Genomic DNA, 23912 nt, shown 5'->3' with positions numbered 1-23912 from the left:
ACTCTATCAAAATTGTCTGGGAGAGTGGAGGGAAGAATCTAGAAATGTTACACAGTTTTTGCTCATGTGTCTACCAGTATAAATTCATTTATTCAGTTAAATTCTTAGCCATTTGTCACTTTAGATGACAGAATGGACATGGTGCCTTGAGACTGACATACAGAGCAGGAAATTTCATTGAAAGTTCTTTGGGAAGAGGCAGCTTAGAGCCCTATACTAGAACAATATAAACAGGATGTCAGAGCTGAAATCTCTTTGGAGATCATAAAACTTCCCATTCTACCCATGAAGAAACTAATTCCTATAAAGAAGTGACTTAGCCAAAGTCACCCAAACTTTATTGGCAGAGTTGAACCTCCCAAACTCAGTTGCCATTAAACTACACTGTCCAACAAGTTTATCAAGTGAGAGAAAAGAGAAAAGGAGAAAACAAGAGAGAGCCAAAAACAATGCTAGCCTATAGCCACCTCTCATTGCTGCCTCTTTTACCTTCCCAATCTTCTGCTCTAATTGTATCTAAATCCAAGGAAGGCTGAGTAAGGAAGTGACAAAGGGCCTCAGGCATTTGGGGAAATAGTGATTCTCCACTTAGTTTTCTTTCCTGCAACACGATAAACACCTTAACTATGGAATCTCACTGACCCCTTCCTGTTAACAAATGACTCAAATTGTTTTGCCTTGAAGAATAAAAGATGGTTTACATCAAAATATGTGAAGAGCACAAATGTCCATTGATAGGTGAATAAAGAAGATATGGTATTCAATGGAATATTATTTGGCCAATAAAAAGAATGAAAGCTTGCTATTTGCAATGATGCAGATAGAACTAGAGGTATTATGCTAACTGAAATAAGTCAGTCAGAGAAAGACAAGTACTATATGATTTCACTCATATGTGGAATTAAGAAATAGATGAACATAAAGGAAGGGAAGGGAAAATAAAATAAGACAAAAACAGAGAGGGAGGCAAACCATAAAAGACTCTTAACTATAGGAAACAAACCTAGGTTGCTGGAGGAGAGGTGGGTAGAGGATGGGGTAACTGGGTCATGGGCATTAAGGAGGGCACGGGAAGTAATGAGCACAGGGTGTTGTATGCAAATAATGAATCACTAAATTCTACCTGTGAAACTGATAATACAGTATTTTAATTAAATTGAACTTAAATTTAAAAAATTAAGAGATGGCTTAAGTCTGTCCCTCTCTCATATTAGAGTATTGTGAAAATGCCACACTACCTTTTTCTAACCTCAATGCTGATAAATCTATAGCCCCTCTTAGGGGTTTTCCAGTGGTTGGCTACATGCTTCACAGGGATCCTATCCCAGGAGAGTGCTCTCTGGAAACCATGCCTTTCCTCTTTGACTCATCATACCCATATCTGTCTCTCCCATTTACTTTTTTATTTCACTGGTGTCCAAAGTGAGCTCACACACCCTAAGAGTACACTATAAATTTACTGATGTATATGTACTTTTTTAAAAGTAAGAAAAATTAATCCTTACTTAAATTTAAATAACGAATTAACACCGTGGGTCTATATTTCGAACATTAATGTGTCACATCCTATACTAGAAGAAAGAGAGAGGAGTGGATCATTATGGATATTATAGGTAATAATATCTAGTTTTTGACTAAAGTAACCTTGAACAAATGTTCGAGTGGTTTAAAAAGATCCTTCCTATAGATCTCCTATAGATCTAGACTATAGTTTGAGGATAATATGAACAATATAGGCCTTTATGACAATAATACTAAGACTAAACTAATTCTTGTACTATAGTAGCAGCCCTTTAGTGGCCACATTACAGGCTATCTAGTATTACTTAACAGTGTACCTTATCCTCTTGGACTTTGACGTATTAAATAATAAGAATATGAAGCCATTATAATCAATAAGACGTTTATAAGCTAAGCATATAGATATAAATTTTTGTAATGGCTACAATTTTTCTAATAATGTTTAAAATCATATAATACTGAATCCTTTATTTTACAAAATTTCACAAAACTTAATGTTAAATGCCTACTTATTTCACTTATATAATACCCTCTAGTTCCATCCACGTCATTGCACATGGCAAGATTTCATTTTTTTTTTGATGGCTACGTAATATTGCATTGTGTATATATATACCCCATCTTCTTTATCCATTCATGTGTCTATGAAACAAGAGGAAACCAGAGAGGGAGACAAACCGTAAGAGACTCTTACTCTTAGGAAGCAAACTGAGGGTTGCCAGGTGGGGTGGGGCATGGCTGGGTGATGCACATTGGAGAAGATATGTGTTGTGGTGAGTGCTGGGTGTTGTGTAAGACTGAAGAATCACAGACTTGTACCCCTGAAACACATAATAGTTTATATGTTAATTTTAAATATTTTTTTAAAAAGGAAAGTGCGCACACACGCACACACAAAAACAGAAACTTCTTCTGAAGTTCCTTAATTAGAAAAGACAAAAAGCCACACTATTAAAAAAGCACTTGTTCTCCTTGCTGCTATTAAAATGGCTAAAATAACACACAGAAAACAAGATGGCAACAAATTAAATAAATTCCCTTTCTAAAAAAAAAAAAAATCAGAGCTATCACGGTGCACAGCTTGGAGTAATCATTTACCTAGAATGAAATGTGAATAGTGTCTTCTGGGATTGTACGGCAAACACTGCCACAGCACTAGAAGTTGCATAGAAAACGTGGCTGAAGACATGAAAGAGAAATTTACATCATGTAGGATGCCTCTTTTTCAGATAAATGAATGTATACATTCTTAAGATGCCTTAGTTTATGATATTTGATAAGTGAAGCGCTACTTCTGAGTGAGTCACTGTAATAAAATATGAAAGAGGACAATCTCAACAGTGTTACTTTTCTAAATAAAAATAAATTTTTGGTAAAACTGGTTAAGTGTAACCACTGATAAAATGGTTACCCTAGCTGGACTAAAGGGGTGGGGGTTGGGGAGAAATAGGCATAAAATGATGGAGATAGCATCATGGACTTCACTAACTACATCGTTCACACCCAAGCAACTGAAACACAATGTTGAAGCCAAGTACTGCAATGACGATGCAATTACTTTTTAAAATAAGACCTGTAAAACATAATGAAAGCTTTACAAAGCTTTGAAATGAAATGGGAAATAACCATGAGGATTGTTTGCACCACCCAGAGGTTCCACTGCTTATCTCATGGAAAAGTTTCCAAATTTAAGGATTGGGAACAACAACAAAAACTAGCATATGAAATGTGCTGACCTTATATGAAACAAGTAGCTGCAAGTGTGTGTTACCAAGTAGCTAACTAGCTAGCTAACTAGATACTTACATGCATAGAAACCATCAAACAAACTTAATCTGTCTCTTCAAAGTAAAGGTGACATTTTATCAAATGAGAAAGTAAATGCTTTTCAAAACAGATTTGTGCTATGAAAAAGTATTTTGAAAACATATGTTTGGAAACGATTCCATCATAGTGTGATTTTGTTACCAAAAATTCTATGTCTATCATCTACTAAAACTCTCATCTGTTTTCAATTTTAAAATTGGCAACAGAATATTCCAACCTGTTTAATGATGTTCCAAAGAGTTTCAATGGGTTTTGAGTCCATTTATTAAAAATATTAAAATGCTATATCTTCAACTTCATTGCCAGAAATAGCTGATTGCCATCAGGGAAAATTTTAACAAATTTTTGCATATTTTGTCTAAAGGATTAATAAATTAGTAACACAATTTAGTAAGTGCAAATAATGATGTATTTCTTCCATTTGGATCTATTTTTCTTTTTGAGGTATAATTTTAAGCTATGGCAGCATTAAAACCATGTAGTAAAGTAAACTGAACTTAGAACCAAACTTATAAATCTTTTCATCACGAAGTGTTAAACTGACTTTTTAAAATAACAAAGAATGTTAAATTATAGGGTTTGGGGGAACCACAGTTAGTTTTAAAATCTTATTTATCTGTATCTCTTTCTCTTTAATATCAATTTATGAATGTTTTAGAGCATACATTAGCACACTAGCCCAAGTATATAATTTTAAATAAATATGCACATGTATTACGGTGCATGCTCATAAATATTTTGCTGCTGGTCTGCTCTGTCCAAAAAGTTTGAAGACTTTCCTATTCTATCCTATTAAAGAATTCTATTATAGTCAGTTCTCCCAAGTAAACCTTAAAATTATCTTGCCAGAGGAATTCTTCCAGCCTCACCTTTAGCAACAATACTCTCAGATTACCCATGGACTACCCAAATCACCTAACATCTCTATTTCCTTCTCTCTTTAAGCATCCTAAATTCTGCTCCTTTTACCTCAGCTACTGAAAATGCTCTGTTCACTGTAATCAAGCAGGGAAGATATTCAAATGAACATTATATTAATAATCAACCATATTTAGTTTTAAGATACATTAGCAATATACTTATTTAATGGAGGCTTTGAAACAATTTAAGGTAATCAAATAATTTAATGCCCCCTTACTAAATTTACTAAAATCATATTTGTGTTTTTATGTTATATCAGATGTAAATTTGTTAAGTAAGCAAAAAATGAAGAAATATATTCATACCCTAAATAAAATTTAAAGGACATTGGTTCAAATGTCCTATTTATTTGGTATATTGATAATAGAAAATAGTGTACGTGCCAATCAGAAAGAAAGAAGAAAATAACCCAAAGATGTAAAAGCAGTGCTAAGAAAATTCAGAAGAAAAAATTAGCATACAATATAGAGGGATATACTTTTCCAAATACTTTTCTCAAATACTTCTTGGTAACTTTAGTGAGTTTCCCATGTGGACATAAAGAAGAAATTAAACACAAAACTACACAACTAAGACATGGCTAATTATGATGAGCTCTTTGGAAAAGGTCCCAAGGTGTCATAATTAAAAGCTAAGCTATTTTTCATTCTTTCCCTGCCATGCCATAAATAAGAATTAAGAACACCCAAGTTCACTAGTCCCACCTAATTTAGGCTGTTATATATATATTCACCTAAGAGAAAATAAGTCTCTTACAAAATGCTACAATTTAAATTCAGTGTACGTGACCCTACCTTAGCATACCTGTAAATCACACAGACCTATACAAAAGTACAAGTGGAGGCCTTCTCTAGAACTGTTGTCTGCAAAAGTTTAAGGGGTCTAACCTAAGAAAAGCTGAAATTTTCTTTTAATGATGTCTCAGAATATTATATTAAAAATTAAATACTACAATTTTAATTGCTCCAATATTTAAATTCTTCTTTAAACCTCAATATATCTATTTTCAATTCAATCTTTATAGTAGGAAAGAACAACAGCTAAGAAATTTTTAAAAGTCCAATTTTTCTCCAGTATATATTTGGATCTTCAGACTCAAGAGTAATAAACATTCCTGAGACTTGGTTAACTAATATGCTGTGTTCCAAGTTAGTTAAGCTTTGTTCAGTTGCTTTATGATTTCAATTTTTATTTTCTTTTTTTGGGGGGTTGCTTCTTATTAAAGAACTCAGCTGAAAGTACTAAAGGGAACTTCTTTAAAGCATCATAACTAATTCAATATGACTAACAGGTTATGTTTTTAAACTGTTCTATAGAACTTTTGTATCTTTTTTCTTCCTTCCTAGCCTCAGAGCCTTTCTTTTTAATGGAGAGATTTCATCATATTTTTCATGTTATGGATCAACACTGCAACTGTCCAGCATGCCAAAGCAGTGGTAAGGAAAATAATAGGTTAGGCCATTAAAAACCAGAGCCACAACTTCTCCAGCCTATGTGACCACCAAGCCCTTTTCAGAAAGTGATTATGTCACAGTCATATAAGCTGCAAAATCTCAATAGGTATGTTTTAATTTGAAGAAATAAGTCATTAAACACCAGAAAACTTCCAAGCCAAAAACAACAAAGAAGGCTTGTAGACTTGGAGAAAAGGTATTCAAAAAGTCATCAGAAAACATAAGATCCCAGATCACAAAACTGAAGAGGGTGGATTTCGCATCCCTATTTGAGAGTGATCAAAAGTAGAGAGGGGCTATTGCTGTTCCTACTGCTCTTGCCAGTTTCATTATCATTATTGTGAAATAATAATTTCTATTTCATCCAAAAACTTTGAATCAGCCTAAGGGTTATTTTATGTTCATCTTATCCCTCAATAAAAAATAAGTTAGGAACATGCCAACTCTACAGTTAGAAAACCTTAATTATAAATGTGAAGCCCAAAGACCTGTAACAAATAAAGAAAACTCAGAAATAACACACAGATCTAAAAATTTCCAGGTACTGGCCTTTTTCTAAGACCATGCTTGCCAACTTTAAAAAAAAAAAAGAAAGAAAGTTTCTTACAGTGCAAAATATAAGATCTTATTAATTCATAGTACTGATCACCCATTCATACATTAATAAGCCACTTTCTTTAATTTTAATACCTAGTTGAAGTGAAGAAAAGCAGCAATGTGAAAAATTCCTCTACCTTAAAATGTACTCATAATGTTCCTGACCACAAAACTGAGCTAAGAAAGAGAAGTGTAGCAGTTAAACTGCTGGCCTATAGCTACAATACACTCATGATCAGACATGGCCTTTTTAGGAGTCACAAAGACACAAATATGAGATTCTGAATGTCAGAACTATAGAATAATCAATAGTGTTATCAAATTTTTCCCACATTGTCCAATGATCCTCAGGATGTTACATCAAATAACCTATTCTTTTTTTTTTAAGATTTTATTTATTTATTTGACAGACAGAGATCACAAGTAGGCAGAGAGGCAGGCAGAGAGAGAGAGGAGGAAGCAGGCTCCCTGCTGAGCAGAGAGCCCGATGTGGGGCTCGATGCCAGGACCCTGGGATCATGACCGGAGGCAAAGGCAGAGGCTTTAACCCACTGAGCCACCCAGGGGCCCCTCAAATAACTTTTCTTAATCATCCTTTAAATCACAGCTCAAAGGCTACCTCCTACTAGAAGCTTTCCTATACATAGGTACTTCTGCTCTTATACTTTTCTCCATTATAACAACTAGTACACTGTATAGAATTACCTATATTCATACCTCCTCATTGCATTTTCATCTTTGAAATCATGTAATCAAGTGTTTCCCACCTTTTCCCAGCCAAGGATCCTTTCATTAATCTTTCCTGGTGAACCCCATATTTTGAGAGAGAGCTGCCTATAAAACTAGCCAAACTTACTATGTAAATCATTTTCTAATTTTTAGAAAATCAGAATATATAACTAATATTTAATGCTTCTGATCAGCAAAATATTATTCATTTATACATTGGTATTGGGAAATGCAGCATTCGTTTGGCTCTGGAAATAAGTATGAAGATAAAATAAATGAACATTGACATTACACAGAAGAGACAGGGAAAAAAAGAAAAAAGGAGGGCAAAAAAGCCAGCCCTAATTTATGACACACAAGCTTTGTTTGTAGTGAATAGTACCCTGAAGCAAAACCCAACTGAAACATTTATTTATATCAAGTAGGAAGTTAGACAGTATGACCGGTAAGGTTATCTACCCTGCATACATTTTATTGAATGAGGCAACGAACCTGAAAGCACTTTGAAAACTGAGTTCTATAAAATGTAAGAGAATTAAAAATTAGCCTTTCATGACAAAGTTCTATTGATCACATAATTATTGTCAAGTAACCCTAATACCATTGTCCAGAACTGTTCTATGAACTTCTGTGCATGTATCTTCAAACTGAATCTTCCCAACAACCCTATCACCTGGTAAGTTCTATCACAATCAAGACTTAAAGAGGTTTTATAACTTTTCCAAGGTCATACAATTAATTTAGGAAAAAAGACTCCAAAGGAAAGATTCAAGAAATAAAAATTCAAAGTTTAATATTGGTTTCCTAATATGTAGGTCTATCATTCAATAAAGAATAAAGGTTTCCATTTTCTTTAAATGAAACCAAAAGAAAGCAAAGTAAGATGTGTATATTTGACACAAAGAACTTCCTGGTATTAATCACTGAAGTACATGAACAAAGGAGATTATACAATCCCATTCTTTGCAGGCCTTCAAAATAAAGAAAGCTTCTTAACTGATCAGAATGGAGAAAGGGTGATCCATATACTCTCAGAGGATGTGGGATGACAGATGAAATCACCTTTCAAAATCTCTTAAGAGTCCTTAGAATTGGAATTTTCTCAAATTTGAGAGCTGGACATCCAAATTCTGCATTTATCCCAAGTATGCCAGATTACTAATGAATTCTCCTTTCTAGGAGAATTGCAGATTACAGAGCAGCAAATTCAAGGAGAAAGGAAGGAATACATATTGTCTGTATTTCATATAAAAATAAAAGAAACAGCCGATGTAATTCACCAAAGATTTCATAGAGAGTACATACGGAAGCTGAAATGGGAAGCCAGATCTGTATAATGATAAACACAGTACCACTTCAACAATAATTTCAACAGGTATTAAATATTTATTTAATATTAGTGAGCTTAGTGCTTTACATTCATTTATCTCATTTAAACCTCACAACAGGGCACCTGGGTGGCTCAGTGGGTTAAGCCGCTGCCTTCGGCTCAGGTCATGACCTCAGGGTCCTGGAATCGAGTCCCGCATCAGGCTCTCTGCTCAGCAGGGAGCCTGCTTCCCCTCTCTCTCTCTCTCTCTCTGCCTGCCTCTCTGACTACTTGTGATCTCTCTCTGTCAAATAAATAAATAAAATCTTTAAAAAAATTAAAAAATAAAAAATAAATAAACCTCACAACAATTCTATGATGTAGATATTATTATCACTCCCATTTTAGAGATGAAGAAATGGAGGTTTAGGGATTACACCATGGATATATTCAGAGGTGGATGGGGTGGCTGACTTCTAAATAGAAGAGGTTCAATGCCCACCGAGATAGCTGGAGATTATTTCTGAGAAAATAACAACACAACAACACTGCTGCTCTTTGATATTCTTTCCCAAGAAAGAATGATGAATTATTCTCTCCTAGTTAGAAGCATTCTTCTCCAGTTCTACCAATGACCTTCTTAGCACCATGACAACTGCAGCTAAGTTTCCCCACCTACCAAATATCAAAAATCTTTAATAGAAAGGAAAATCCTTAAAAAAATAGACTTGTGACTTCAAAAATGCTCTTCAGGGTGCCTAGAACTTAGTAAGTGCTCAATCATGTTACCCAATGATCTGTTTCTAAAGTATGAAAGAAAACATTTACAACCATGTCTCAGAATGAGTTCCATTTGAAATCTATGCTCCTTATTTAAAAAAAAAGAAGAAGAAGAAGAAGAAGTAGAAAGAAAGAAAAAGAAAAAACCTGTTACATTTTCTTTTTCCACATATTGTGCTTGTGTAGTCGTGGAAAGTAAAGCATCTTTAATCTTCTTTGTCTACTTTTAAAGAAGTACTTTTCAAAGAAGAGAAGAGATTGTGCTCAGTGAAGTCAAAATCACAAATAGCACTAAAGTCCCTTTTTGCATTTGAATGGATATATTAAGATAGACAATTCAATTCATCTCTTTAAGATGCCTAGAAACAACAAATTATTGAAGGCAGTAAGGATAATATATCATGTAAAGGGTTATCTTGTGAGATTTTTAGAAAAGAAAGAGATCAAGGGAAAACTTGAAATGAGAGAATATAGAATATTTGCATAGGTGCTAATACATATATCACATAATGTAATTTGAATTTACCTTATATTTATTAAGCTTATTTATACAGGTCAGCATTGAAGAGCACCAAATCAATATGCTTAAGTAATTTTGATTCAAAATAGTTTAAAACACAAAAACTGTTAAAGAATTCCACAGTATTACATTAGGCTTCTTCAATACAAGGTACTTCAATCCAAAGAAATCTTTAAAAAGCTTTATAAACCAGGGGAGCTTAGTAAATAAAATATACCAGTGAGTTCCTTGTTACATGTGCCAGCACAGAATGTTCATAGAGAAAAAGAGGGAAATAGAAAATCTAGAAAATTACAGAGCAGCAAATTCAAGCCAGTTACCAAAGATGCAAAATGTTCTGAAATATATACAACATTGGACTACCAATTGTTAGATTTTTCTAATTTCACTATTCAATCCCCAAATAATTACAGGTTAAGGTATTAACCCAGTTCTTTATAAATAAAGCCAAACAACTCCCTATAAATGCAAAAAGATAACTCGCCTGACTTGTTAATTTTAGCCATTCTGACTGGTGTGAGGTGATATCTCTAGATAAATATAAAGATTTCTATAGCTTCAAATGATTGTTTTTCAGTTGAAGTAGTACAAAAGAGAATGCCACTACATATTTTCATACCATTAAAAGATAAGGAAGAACATTACAGCATTCTTTAAGCATTTCAAAAAGGAGTTTTTTCCAATATTATATATTGTGCAGGTTAGGCAGGATTACTAAACATATCAGTATTATAAAGTAGAAATAACTGGACATTTGATTTTTAAATGTATTTTATTAGTGTATAATAGATAACACCATCTACAATTAACCTCAGAAAATAATTCACATTATTCCTAAAGATGAAAGTTTTTTGAGTGAATAGTAAAATACAAGTAATACATAAGGGGTCTTAAAGGAGCAAGAAGAGATTCTGAATATAAACAAGGCATCCTTCTGGTAAAAGGAAATACAAACAACTAGAATAAAAATAGTTGATACACAAAAGCCATAATGAGGGGGTAGCTCAGAAAATAACTTCTACTTTGAATGGTTTGGATGAAATACAAATTATCTACAGAAAAGTGTGGACTGGCATAAATGTTTGTACAAAATTATAAGTGTATTTCAAGAAGTATGCAAGAGGCAACCGCCTGCATGATGCACAAGGTCCCGGCGATGCTCTGCTTAAGTGCTAGTGCACAGAGTCCAAACCACTGCATTTTAATTACCAGGCAGCCTCAGATATATTGCCTTTGATATGGAAATGTTCTTGTTCTCTCATCTTCACATATGGTCTCATGCACAGAAATCTTTATCTGATTCATAAAAAATAAACTAGAATCCAATCTCAACACCTGACCTCAGTGCTTAGAAGTTTTTTACTAAGCATGGTGTCACTATAAAAAGAATGGCTAATATTGGTGTAAAGTTGGATATTTTGAGCAACGATATGAAGGATTTACAGTTAAGAACTGAATTGATACTGCTTCTCTGAGGTTTTAGGATTTCATGTTCCCTTTTTTGAGACTACCACAGATTTGAGGAAAAACAGACTGGTACCCTTTTTTGGATGTGAGAGAGTCGGTAGTAGATTTAAATGACAGTCCATCTTACAACCTCTACCCATATTCTTCAATTGATATTTTTATCCAAATTATGACAATGAATACTTCAAACTTGAAAAGCTCTTTAGAAAACCATAATACAAAATAAATTATTTCCAGTTTGACTAAATGTCTAAACAAAATAATTACCTAAAAAGCTTTTACCCTCTTCCACAGAACAAGAAAAGTAAAAACACTCTTCCTATAAATGGATAAAGAATATATAATGAGAGGATGATGAAAGTTTCTGATATAACTCTTATCAAAACATTAGTTCTCAGATCACAGTTGAAGAATATCAGGCAAAAAAGGATATGCTATATATTTAAAATGCACTTACATGTAATAAAAATTGCTTTTCATAGGTATACCAGAACGCCAGCTTTTTTTTTTTTTAACCGGAGTATGTTAAGATTCAGAACATAGTCTAATCAGTAGAAAAATGTGGAGTTAGGATGAAAACATAGAATGTAAATATATTAAATTCTTTTTTAGGAAAAAGTAATAGGAGAAAGCCATATTTCTTAAACAATAAGCAATTCAAATGCAAAGAGAGTCCATATCTTCCTCTAAAAGGCAACGAATATTTGTTCACTTATTAGCAGATTCCTATAATAAAATCTGTTCTCACATACCCACATAACTTGATAATTCTGAAATAACCTAGATGAATTTTATAAAAAAAAAAAAAACACAGGAATATGACCCAACTAACTTCATAACAGCAGATAATATGCCCCATCTGCAAATCATCTTGCTGTATGTTATCTGTGTTTTATCATTTCTAGTACCTGTCTGTGCCTGATATGGTACTCTCAGACACATTAGCTGGATGGAATGTTTCACTTGACTTCAAAAACATCAATTGATATATATGCACCCCTAAACTATATTTAAACAAATAGCTCTTAGATCAAAGTTTTAGTTGTACTGCACTACTCTTATATAATGCTGTTTGTAAATAGTGAAAAAGTGCATAGCAATTGTCTCACAAGAGAATTATTTCAAACTTAGATATATAATCTAACAAAACTGAAAAGTACAGGAAATATTGAAAGGGTTAAAGCCAATGTATATTAAACCTTGTTAAAAGGAAAATTCATTTATTCCAGTACCTATTATATTAATTGAAAGAAAATTATTTAAAACATCACTAATTTCTTCAATACAAGATATAGAGCAATTTCATCAGGGGTCACCACCCAATAATTCCTAAAAGTCAAATAGAAACAGACATTAAAATCATTCAATAATGACACCAAAATATATCATATATGTTTTAAAGTAATATACTTTAAGACCCTATAAAAGAAGGATTTGCTAAGTATGTTAATATATTTTAAATGTATGCTTTCCCCTCACTTAAAAAAAAAATCTGTTGCTTTCTGCTACAAAAGAAAAAATATCCAACAGACAGCATAATATTCCTACTGAATGTCACCTCTTCAAAGTGTTCAGTTAGTGAGCTCATTATAGAATAGAACAAGCTGAAGGTATAGATATTGATACTACTTTATTATTTAATATATTCTATACTTATCTTTATAGTATAATGTTGAGTGTTGTAGTTACACAATGTACGATTGTAGGAGTTTGTATCATGTTCCATAATAATAAACTTAGAAATATTTCTTCTTTAAAAAAAAACATACACTCTAAGAGAAAGTTCCTTTTCATTACTTCTAAAACATAAACTAAGAACAATAAGCAGGGTAAATTATAAATAAAAAAAATCTAGTCTTGCCACTATAAGTAAAGGAACATGGTGGGAGAGCAGAGAAGAAAGGAGGTGCTGGTGGTACATGAGAAAAGTGACATTATTGAAAAGTGACATTAAATTAATGACCTATCACTTGTCTAGATCCTGGTTTCTTACTGCCTTTGGTCATAAACTAGATCTAATATGTGTGGTGCATACTTGCTTGCTTTCAGAGTCTGAAGGATTTTTTTTTTTTTTTGGGTTGTTTCTTGTTGTTCTTGTTGTTTTAGAATAGGAATAATCCCTCTTTATTTATGAGGTTTTCAAAAATGTAGGAGAAAAAAATCTACATGTCACTTGGCCCATTATCCAGATATTCTCAAAGTATATAGATAATTCATTTCTGATCTGGTAGTTTTTAAAAATTCAGTCATAAGTTTTCCTCTACTAAAAGAAAATGAAATACTTCACTGGTTCAATAAAAAGCAAATGCCACCAAGTAAACTGTGTCCCCCACCTCCCACCAGACAGGTGCCCTCTTGCTTCCATAGAAAAGCTAACACTATCCCACTAAGATTTAGTGCAAGGTTTAGGATGCTTGCTTGTTTGTTTTAAAATAAAGAGACTCTTCTAGTAAGTATCAGGCATAACTGAGTGGCATAGGAGCTAGGGGAGGAAGGAGACTAGTGAAAGTACCTAATGCTGAGGGTTGAATTCCATGGTTACTGCACAGGGTGAAAGAGGCAAGGTCACGTTCATGTTTTAGAAATCTGGTCTCCACTAGAGAGTACAGGCTACAGCTGACCTAAGGCTGGTGTCTGGGAAGCTAGGTAGGAAGTTCAAGCACTTCTGGGTACAGAGACAACAAGGTACTGCTCCTAAGAATCCCAGGCTGAACAAGAGTGATGCAGGAAGAGCCGGCAGATCTTTCCAGGCTTGCCCCACAGTGAACACTAGCAGCCCCAAGTGGCTAGGCCTGAAGGGGGAAAACAGAAGCTGCAATCAGGGCACAGGAACTCTCAGACCTCTAGCGTGGGAGCAGGAGGGAGGGCACAGACATGTGAACAGTCCAAACTAGAAGCCTAAAGCCCCTGCCCAAGCTAAGATACAATGTCAAGCCTGGGCTGGTCCTACAGGATTAGTGCAGAATAGAGGGGCACTAGCAGACCTCCCCCATGGAAGGGTTATAAAAAGATGCATACTACCAGACTTTACTCTGCATCTCCTTTTCTCATTCAGTCTGTAGCCTGCTGCTGGCATCCCATTTACCCCTCTTACCAGCAATCCCCCCACCCCCAGCTGAAAAATAAAGAGAGGAAACAGGAGGAGATGGGGGAGAAAAAGAAGAGAGAAATCAAAGACAAGACTACACTGTCACAGTCTTCTCTGGTGCCAGGGCCTTCCAGGGCTGTCCTGCTAGGTTCGGTCTTTCCTCGGGAATCCTGTAGCCCGGAACAGATTTGAGTAGACCAGTTCCGCCAAGCCCGTGCCTTGGGCCTCAGGGATGAGGTGCTGAGTGGGCAAGCTAATTATACTTGTGGCATTTGGGCAGCCGACTGTCCAGTGACACCTTACCTTATGAGGAAACGTCAACCCCAGCAACTGTTCAAAACAAAATGCCATCGTGGGATCAGCTTCGCCGGCCCCAGGCCGGTCCAGGATTGCTTTTCCCACAGCCTCTCTCGCACTTAGCGCAAAAATGTGGCCTAGGGAGGCCAGCTGTGGGCGGGCGGACTGGCCCGGGGTGGGGGGGGACAGGCGAGGCGGTCCTTGCCAGGTGTCCGTCCTGTCCCCCCTCTCCATGGACCAGCTTGCGGACCCGACCACTTGACCTCTTTATTCACTAAACCCACCTCCTAGAAATAGACTGGGCGGGGCTGTATCTGTTCTCCTTGGGACCAGGGGAAAACCTGGGCATGTGACTATAAAGGGCAGAAGACAGGAGACCCTGGGGAGGCGGGGGAGAAGGGCACGCTCGCATCCCAACTCCACTGGGCTGTTGTCTGGGCCACCCCGCCAGGGCCAAAAGCCTGGCAGCCGAGTGAGCGCTGGGGTCCAGCGCCCCGGACAGGGACGTCATCCGAGAGCCCCATTGACAGTGCAGCTGGAGGTCCCGAGCCCAGCCCAGTTCGCCGCAGCCCGGCTTCGGGCCATCTCCAGACCTAAACTTCAAGCACGGCCCTCAGAGGAGGTCACACACACAGAAGCAGCCGGAGACAGCCCATCTCGCTAACAGCCCAGCCCCGCCAGCACAGTCGAAAACTTATTTTTAGTCCCCAAATAGGGGCAGCATTCAATATCTGGTAATTCATACAAACAACCCTTTTCAAACTTGGTCAGCCTAAGAGAGCTTAAATAAAACTCAAAACACGCAGGCAACAACCACCTTTTATCTGCTGGAACACACCAATTCTCTTTTTATCTGAAAGCTCCGCACGGAGCGCCGAGGAAAAGGAGCTAATCTAGCCTCTGCAGCCGCGGGCCGCTCCTCCCGGAGCCAGAGCACAAGCCCAGCAGCCTTAGCACAAGCCCCTTCCCTTCCCTGACGGGCCCTTTAAGGGAGAAGGAAGAAAGCAGCTCCCCCGGGAGCAACCAAGCTCCAGCTGGACCCCGGGCGGGTGGCAGCACCGCCCCCGGGCCTGGGCCGAGCCTCAGAGCGGCGATTCTCGGCTGGTCCTCGGCTGGTCCGCTGAGAGGACTGCCTGCGGCAGGGCCTGGGCAGGGCGCCGAGGAGGACGGAGGGCGCCGGCAGGGCTCAGGGACCCGCGGTGGGAGAGCGCGGGGCGGGGAAGGTACGAGCCGGGCGATCTTGCACCCCGCCGGCGGACTCCGAGGCCGAGCCCGCACCGCTCAGGGCTGGGCGGCCCCTCACCCACGCCCCCGCCAGCCCAGCACTGCTGCCCTAGAGTCCCTAGCAAAGAGGACTACAGATTAGCACTTGGGTTTCGGATTGTCTTGAAATTCGGTTTGTTTATTCCTAAAAAGATCATAAAAAGTCACCTCCAAAATGGGGGAGGGGGAGGAAGGGCGAGAGCGGAGGGAACTGGAGGGGACTCGCGCAGGGTCCCGAGAAAGTTGCGGCGGAGCGGAGGTGGGGTGAGGGTGAGAGAAGGGAGCCACCAGGTTTTCTAGCGATCCGGGTTTTCTTTATGAACTCCTCGCGCTAAACTTCACTCGGTAGGAGAGCGCCGCGGAGATCCTCGACTGTCGCCCGCCCTCGGCCAGCATCAACCCCACAAATAGCCAAAGTTTTCAAACCAAAATGGGGGGGGGGGGGAGTTGGGGGACGTTAAGAAATCCAGAGACTCAACTGGTCCTCCCGACCTCCCGCACCCCGACCGAGCCTAACACTGAAGCGCTCCGGAAAACTGCGGTGTCGCAGTCAGTCACACGGCGAATCAACACACCACTTTTCAAGAAAACAAAATATTCGCTGGGAAACTTACTTTGCATTTAGTCTCTATTCTTTGGGGGGATGCGGTTTAAGTCGGCTTGTAAAGGAAAGTTCGTTTTGTCCAGGTTGGATATTGTCTACTTATGGATCAGCCCTTGGGTGAGGGTTTATTTTAATTTATGGCTTATGCATTCTTTTAAGGTCGATTTACATGACCTCCGGCTACAACTAAGACAGCCGCGGAGGGCACTCCAGTCGTCAGTCGGCCAAACCCACAATTAAAACAGCCCTCCCCCTAGTCTTGGTGTGACTAGGACTCTCCCCCGGTAGGCTAATCGCCTACTTTTCTCTTTTATTCTATCTTCTTTCTTCACTTCTCCCTTTCTCCTTTCTTCCTTCCTCCCTTCCTCCCTCCCTCCTACCCTCTCTCTCTTCCTTGCTTCTTTATGTCTTTTTTTAATATCATGAAATAAGATGTGATATCAGTTTGAAAGTTTCAGTATAACTTTCTCTAAACCCAAGCCTGCAGCGATAACGAGATATAACAGCGCTCACAAAGCCCTCAGGATGCTGCCCTCTTGTGGGTGCAAGGGGCATTACCACCCAGCGGTCCCATCTGAACCCTCAGAGCACACACGCATTTGCTTACACAGGAGAGAGAGAGAGAGAGAGAGAACTACACACGCAGGCACATAAGCTTCCTCTATCACACAGTTGCGCAAACTTCAATGAAATACCTACCTCAAACTTCACGGAGACTTACAAATTCATTCTCTAAGCCACCTGACTTCTTTTTCATACCACTCCCAGTTACAGAGATTAGATTATCTATACGGGGAGGCGGAGGAGGAGGAATAAGGTGGGCCGAGAGGGCGGACAGATTTCCGGACGAATACTTAGGATGGCGATAACAGCTTTCTGTTGTCAAAGGTTGCGTTGTCTCTCTCTCCCCTGCCCTTTTTGCCTTAGTGTCCTACGCACAGTTATCTAGAGCTACAACATGTGTTTTCTCGGAGTGGATTTTGGGGGTGGGGGGTGGCAAGAAAACCAGAAGCCCGCCACGCAGATCTGTCACCGCCTCCGGAACAAGGCACAACTCTCCGAGAGGGGGACGCATCCTGGGGATCCGCGCGTCCACCAGCGAGCGGCAGACGCTCGGGCCCCTTTCTCAGCCTCTACTCCCCCCTCTGCGTCGGCCCCGCGGAGCGCCCTCCTCCCGCTCCTCCTCCCCTCTCCCCTCCCCAGCCAAGTACGGAAACCCGCCCGGGCTGGGCAGCCGCCTCTCCGGCAACCCGCGCCCTCGCAAGGCTCGGCGCGCTCAGCTCGAGTCCCTCCGCCTGCCCTACCCCAGCCCCTCAGTCCCAGCTCAGGGAAACTAACCCCGAAGCGGCCCGGAAAGGCAGAAGCGGAAGGCACCGGGGGCCGGCGGCCCGACCCGGGGTGTCTGCCCCCTGCCCCCTCCGACTCCCCAACAGGTAGCTCACAAACGGGCCGCGCGCTCACGCTCTGCCTCCCTCGCTCTCTAGATCGCTCGCTCCGTCCCGGTTACCTGGGCGGGCTCCAGGATGGTACCGCACGGGAGGGCTCCTTGTGCGCTGCGCCGCGGGAGTAAACGGCATTAAAGAAAAAGGGAAAGATACAAATAAAAAAAAAATTAAGGAAGGGGAGTCGATGCTAGGTCAATTAGCATAGCCCGGGGAGAAAGGGAGCAGAACCCCCCAGCGCTGCGGCCGGCACAGCCCGTTAACTCAAGTCTGCGGGGGTGTCCCGCCCGGGGCGGGGGGAGCGCTGACCCGCAGAAGTTTGCCGCCGGGGTGCCAGGAGGTGCGCGCAGACCGGGGTGACTAGGGGCTTCCCCCTTGAAACAAGTGAAGGCGATGGTTAGTGCTGTCAATCTTGGCAATCAGTGTGAGCGGCCATGTCGTAAGTATTCAAAGCATTTCCCGTCGTGCAACATCAGAAAGTGAGTGGCCAGGGCATTGATCTGAGCGAGGGAGAGGAGGCAGGGCTCCCCTCCCAGACAACACAGGCAAGATGAGACAAGAGGCGAGGGAGGCAGCGAGCCAGGCTGGGAAGCTGGGAGGGAGGGGGAGGGCCAGAGGAAGAAGAAGGAGGGAAGAGCGGGAGGCAAAGGCAAGAGAGAACCGGAGAGGGCAGAGATCGGCGTGAGCTGAGGTTGAAATTGGAGAAAGCGCCTGGGAAGAAAGAGTGAAGCAACTACTGGGAGAGAATTGGAAGGGGACAAAGAAGAGAGTTGGGGTCAAAGGAGAATGGAGACAAGTATTAGATGGAGAGAGACTGGGTGAGGAGTAAGGGACCAAAGGGGGACTATTAGGGCTGGGGCTGCTGGGAGGAGGAGTCAAGAGAAAGGCAAACTGCAGTGGGGCAAAGGTAGACAACTGCAGAGAAAGAAAGCAAACTGGAGAAAAGGAAGAGGGGAAGTGGGAGAGGAAAATGTAGGGGTGCTAATTTGTGTTTTGAAAAAGTTATGTGACAGCGGAGGAATGGGCTGAATATTAAAAGTACTGAGATACAGAAGTGGACCACAAAAGTGAGTCACAGGAGATAGAGAAAGGGAAGGACCAGGGCTGAAGCAGACCAGGAAGAGGGAAAGATGGGTGAATATTAGGATGAATAATAAGAAGGATAAAAGAAAATGAAAATGAAGTGGTCAAAGAGAGATTTAAAAAGAGATGCAGGAACCAGAAATAATGAAAACACACCAGTTAATAGGATCTCAGTGAATGGGGGAAGAGAATTTTATTTTAAAAGAAGGAAGAGGAGGAATTGGAGGAAAAGAAGAAAAAGCAATTGAAATAGGAGATCCTTAATATATGTAGGTGACATGTTCTGGAGACCATGTGATTATGGAGTTTGTGGGTTAAAATGGTTAGAAATAACAAGACACGTACAAACTACCAAAGAAAAATTATACCTTTACAGCAGTAAATAAAATAATTCCACATTTATTATCTGGATAAGTTTGTGTTGCGTGAAACTGGGTGAGTGATATATATGTATAACCTCAACTTTGTAGAGGAAAAGATCTAGAGCTACAATTTCAAGAGGGTGGCTTGGAAGTTGTAGAAGAGGAAAAGAGTTTCTGCCACCCTGAACAGCATGTAAAAATGCATGTAAGATGTAGGAAATTATATAATAAAAGGCACCCCCCAAAAACCCACATAAATTAAAGATTCTCTTTGATGCCTGTATAAGGTAGATAAAAGATTTGCAAGGGTACAGAATGGCCTAAAAGGAGCAGAGACCTGGAAATTTATCTTAGTGCACACAAGCTGAGGGACCGAGAGGGGAAGGAATAATCCTGGTGTCAGTTAGTAGAGATGCAGAGTAAAAGAGATAGATGAGAAAACCAGCTCTGACAGCAGTAGACACAGAGTTCTCTGGAGACAGTATGCACCTGGCGAGGTTGACCTGCCTTAACCCAGGCCCAAAAAACAGACTAGATTTCAGAAACTGAAGTTAGTGGAGAGTCAAAATTACATCAAAATTAAAAGCTGGAAGAGAAGTTCTGACATACCTACATAACTACAGCAGACATCTGTGGAAGAAAAAATCCTCACTATATAGCAACTGATATGAGATGGCCACTTTGAGACACTTCATAAACAGGGACTTTGTGGAAGAAATATGCACCAGGAGAGATGGGACAGGAATTATGACTAAGTCAGAAAATTCAAGGCAATCTAAAGTTGCCAAGACTTTGAATAAGATTTCCCACGAATTAAGTGATTAAAATGATAAAGGGGAGAGAGCCTCACCTTTGTTACATTAACTTTTTAAAAAATGGAGAGAGTAACCAAACACAGAAAATGGAATGAGGTGAGATGTCAGTCATATATTGGCTTCTTAAAGTGTATCTTATGTTTGGTTTCATATGAACTCAAGACAAGAGAGGAAAAAGAAACAAGGGTAAGGATGAGCATCTCAGATCAGTAGGACGGAAGGAATAGCCAGATGCTTCTACCCCAATAGGAAGTAAGATGTTTGAGAATTGGGAGTTCGGGGACTATGAGTTAAAAATGACTTGATGACTGTGGGCTGAAAAGACTACTAGTCTCCAACAAGAAATTTTGTGTTCCCATAGCCCACTGCGACTTTCAGGACTAGAAAGTCTACCTCCAGGAGCCAGAGCCTAGAGGCCATTAAAGAGAATGCCTAGCACCTTGCAGGCAGTTTCTCCCACCCTGGGGTTCCCAGAACTACTAGGCCTGCCCCTTGACCTCCAAGGCCCAAGGGACAAACCTAGACCAGCGTCTCTAGCCTAGACGTGGGCCAAATCTTTCCTAGGGTTTGTTTTTTGTTTTTGTTTTGTAAATGAGAGAAGCCAGGCCCAGCACTGTGTTCCAGAGTCTCACACTACTTAGCCGCCTGCCCCAGAACTCAACCATGGGGGCCAAAAAGAAGAAAGAAAGAAAGAAAGAAAGAAAGAAAGAAATCAATCTCTCCAAAGCCTGAAGAGGTCAAAATCGAATGACCTGTCCTAAATGTCTGCAGAGCTGGGGCAGAGAGATGAGGGGGTAGTTTCAGTCCCAAAGCCTGAATCCTCATGGAAGAGCCACTGAGGGAGGTAAAACATCCGGGAGGGAAACGCTGGGATGCGACTGGGTCCCTTGGAGTTGCTGTGACAAGTCTGGCTTTTCAAGCACCAGCGCATCTCTCTCTTTAAAATTACACAGCATTTGGGGATCTGGGGGGTTCGACTGACCCCGCCAACCAGATGCAGGCCACTGGCGGGAGGCAGAAAGTGGGGAAAGGCGACATTATCAAGATCTCTGGAGTCCAAGGCCCTAACTGGGCCGCAGTGGACCTTCTGGTTAGGAGCGGCAGGAACTCTCTTTAGATTTTACCTAATAAACTGATAACTAAAGTATATTGATAACGCGGAAACCCGAAGCTGGTCACAACATTGATCCCTAAAGCTAAAAAACTAAAGTTTGGGGTCTCCGTGCTGCCCTTCGGGCTGTGCATGAGGTGACACGTGGCCCTGGGGGCGGGGGTGCATCGTAAGGGTTTCCTTTCAAGTGTCGAGCACGACTGCACGGCGCAGGGGGCGAGCGGAGAGCGCTCCAACGGGTTGAAGTGCCGGGCTTTCCACCTGGTCCACACTGGCCTTCGGGCTCCGACAAGTCCCATAGGCAGAGTAGGACACCCAAGCACCTTTCGACCAGATCTTGGCGCACTCGCACGCAGGCTCACCTGCCCTGGGGGTCGGAGCTCCCGGGCGGGGAGAACCCTGGGCGCTGAGCTAGGGTAACAAGGGAGAGAAGGGGGGGCGGAGAACGCGTGGGGGCTAACTTACCTGCCGCAGCTCTCGCTGCCTCGGTGCAGTTCCGGTGTCCCTGCGCACAGCAACCAGCTAAGGCAACACGGCTTTGCTAAGTTTGGCCTCGCACCTCCAAAGAAGAGGCGCGAACCCGCAAAGGCAAAGCGTGGGCAGTTCCTGGAGAAAGGTCCGCCTGAACTTGGGAAGGGCAACGCACTGAATTCTGCTAAAGAAGTTAATATTTAAGGCACCCACGCAAAAATCATAATGACTGTTAAAACCTTGAATTCTCGCTGTGGAAGTCTCCTTACACCAGCCGGGCGAACAATTCGGAGCTACATCTTAAGGTCGCTAACTTCTTTCAGGAAGGGCTTTACGGCTACTGTATAAATAGGACAAATAATAAATGTCTTTACTTCCAAAACACGGGGAATGAGAACTTCACTGAAACGAAGAATAAGTGAAAGAGTATAAAAACCCCAAAAGGAAGAGTTGAAAACTTTAATTACAGCACGGAGAAAAGTTTTAGCAATTGGTTTTCTGAAACAGGGATAACACACATAACAGCACCTCGGTAGCCCCCTGCACTTCATTTAAGTTTGGTGTAACCAAATAACCCAAACTCCCAAATAACAGTGCCCTTGGGACTCTACCTCAAAGAGGTCGGAACTCGTGTTTCCACAACAAAAGCAGAAAACAAACTGTGAATAATGCTCTGTGTTCTTTAAGACATCATGTTATAAAAGGACAAGGCATTTTCCCTGGACTTTAAGTGGCTAGACAATAACATGAAATTTCATTTGAATCTGCGCGTCGTCCTGTTGGGAAGACCACAGCGGTGGCGACGGTAGCAACAGCACCGTCACAAAGGAGGTGGGGAAAAGTGGTAAGAATGCATGAACTTTTTTCAGAGAAAAATAAAGATAAATCAAAAATAAGTTTTACAGACATGGCTTTCCTGGCTTAGGGAAGTTAATTTTTAAATGTGCTTCTGCTGTCTAAGGTGCAAAGCCGAGCAAGGGGAGTGCGTGGCTGGAATCTGCATGCTGATAAGAGAAGGCTGATGTACTTACAGTGACAGAGGGCAGGCTGCGGGAGAAAAGCTGTTTGTGTTAGCCTGCGAGTTACCCAGGGCTGCAGTGAGAGCAGAAGGGAGGAGTGGGAGTGCCAGTCTGCGTACACCTTCACCGCGTCTCATTACATCTGCCAGCCTCTCTCTCCCTCTCTCTTTCATTTCCACATTCCCTTTGTTCCTGAAAAAAAAATCTACACGTCACATCAGAGTCCCCAGATGCAGTCTACACCAAAGAAAAAAATGAATAATTCAATCAAACTGTGCATAGTCTCTAAGGCAATAAATCTATTGCACTTAAAGAAACGAAGGGTAATTACCACCGTGGAATTAGAATAAGGCCAAAGACCCGAGATGTCGCAGAGTCTCTGGGTAAACTCCCCGGTCAAATAAAGTTTCATTTATTTAATCATTTTGACATCTCAAATGGAAACTCAAAGAAAGATTTTTAACTTATTTTAGAAAGATATTCACTTTTTTTAAAACACATTTTAAAAGGAGGGGGGGAGGGAGAAAAAGCCTAGGGCATACTACCCTACTCAAAAGGCTCCAGAGGCAGCAGCATAGACCAGGCACAGACACAAACCAAGACAATGTGTCCGTGGAGCCGGTCCAGGGTCCATTCCTCCCCACCCCCTCTCTCTCTCACACACACACACACACACACACATACACACACTCCACCCTCCTCCACTCCCCACTAATCAGACGAGAATCGCCCTCCACTCTCACCCGCCACCGCAGTTCAGCAGGAGGGCAGCTGGAATCTGGGAACCTTACCTGAAACACCAAGACCTAAGAGAAATCGCGCTTCCCTGCCACCAACACCCCATGCCAGCCCCATGCACCCCTCCAAAGTCCGGTAACCATCTACTTCTTCCATCTGCCTAAAAGAAACTGTAAACGGGATTTTCCCCACACGATTGAATGGAAGCTCTGTACTGTACCGACTTCTGGATTTGCCCTGGGTTGAGTTTAGGGAATGTCTGGAAAGGAAAAAAAAAAAAAAAAAAGGAGGAAAAAAGGAGGGGGGCAGCTAAGCCTTGTCCAAGTTAGTCAGAAGGCTGTGTTAGGCAGGAAAGAGGCTACGGAAGAAACAGCTGGGATGCGGACTGGCTATGGATATCTCAGTTCTAGGAACCGTGTCCTTTCGTCCCGGAGGTAAGACTTTGTGACTGTCGCACGTTTATTCTTTCGCTGTCTGTGCCTCCCTTCCCCACC

At 40.9% G+C, this 23912-nt stretch overlaps 1 protein-coding gene across 4 annotated transcripts in view; it reads right to left on the bottom strand.

Moving 5' to 3' along the window:
* SOX6 (SRY-box transcription factor 6) overlaps positions 1-23712 on the bottom strand; it is a 645777-nt gene extending 622065 nt beyond the window's left edge. The window contains exons 1-3 of one of the 4 annotated variants that reach the window (XM_046016041.1): positions 23472-23712; positions 22693-22872; positions 17885-17930 (exon numbers count right to left, since the gene is read on the bottom strand). The gene's annotated coding sequence lies outside the window, so the exon portion shown is untranslated. Of the gene's footprint in view, positions 1-14516; positions 14601-17884; positions 18342-22692; positions 22873-23471 lie in introns of those variants that run through there. The other 3 variants (XM_046016039.1, XM_046016042.1, XM_046016043.1) reach the window with 3 other exon arrangements.
* Positions 23713-23912: the final 200 nt, after the last annotated feature.

Source organism: Meles meles, chromosome 8, assembly GCF_922984935.1.
Source record: "Meles meles chromosome 8, mMelMel3.1 paternal haplotype, whole genome shotgun sequence".
Taxonomy (NCBI): domain Eukaryota; kingdom Metazoa; phylum Chordata; class Mammalia; order Carnivora; family Mustelidae; genus Meles; species Meles meles.
Note: the sequence above shows the minus strand (reverse complement) of the source record. Positions and strands in the feature narration are given on the sequence as shown.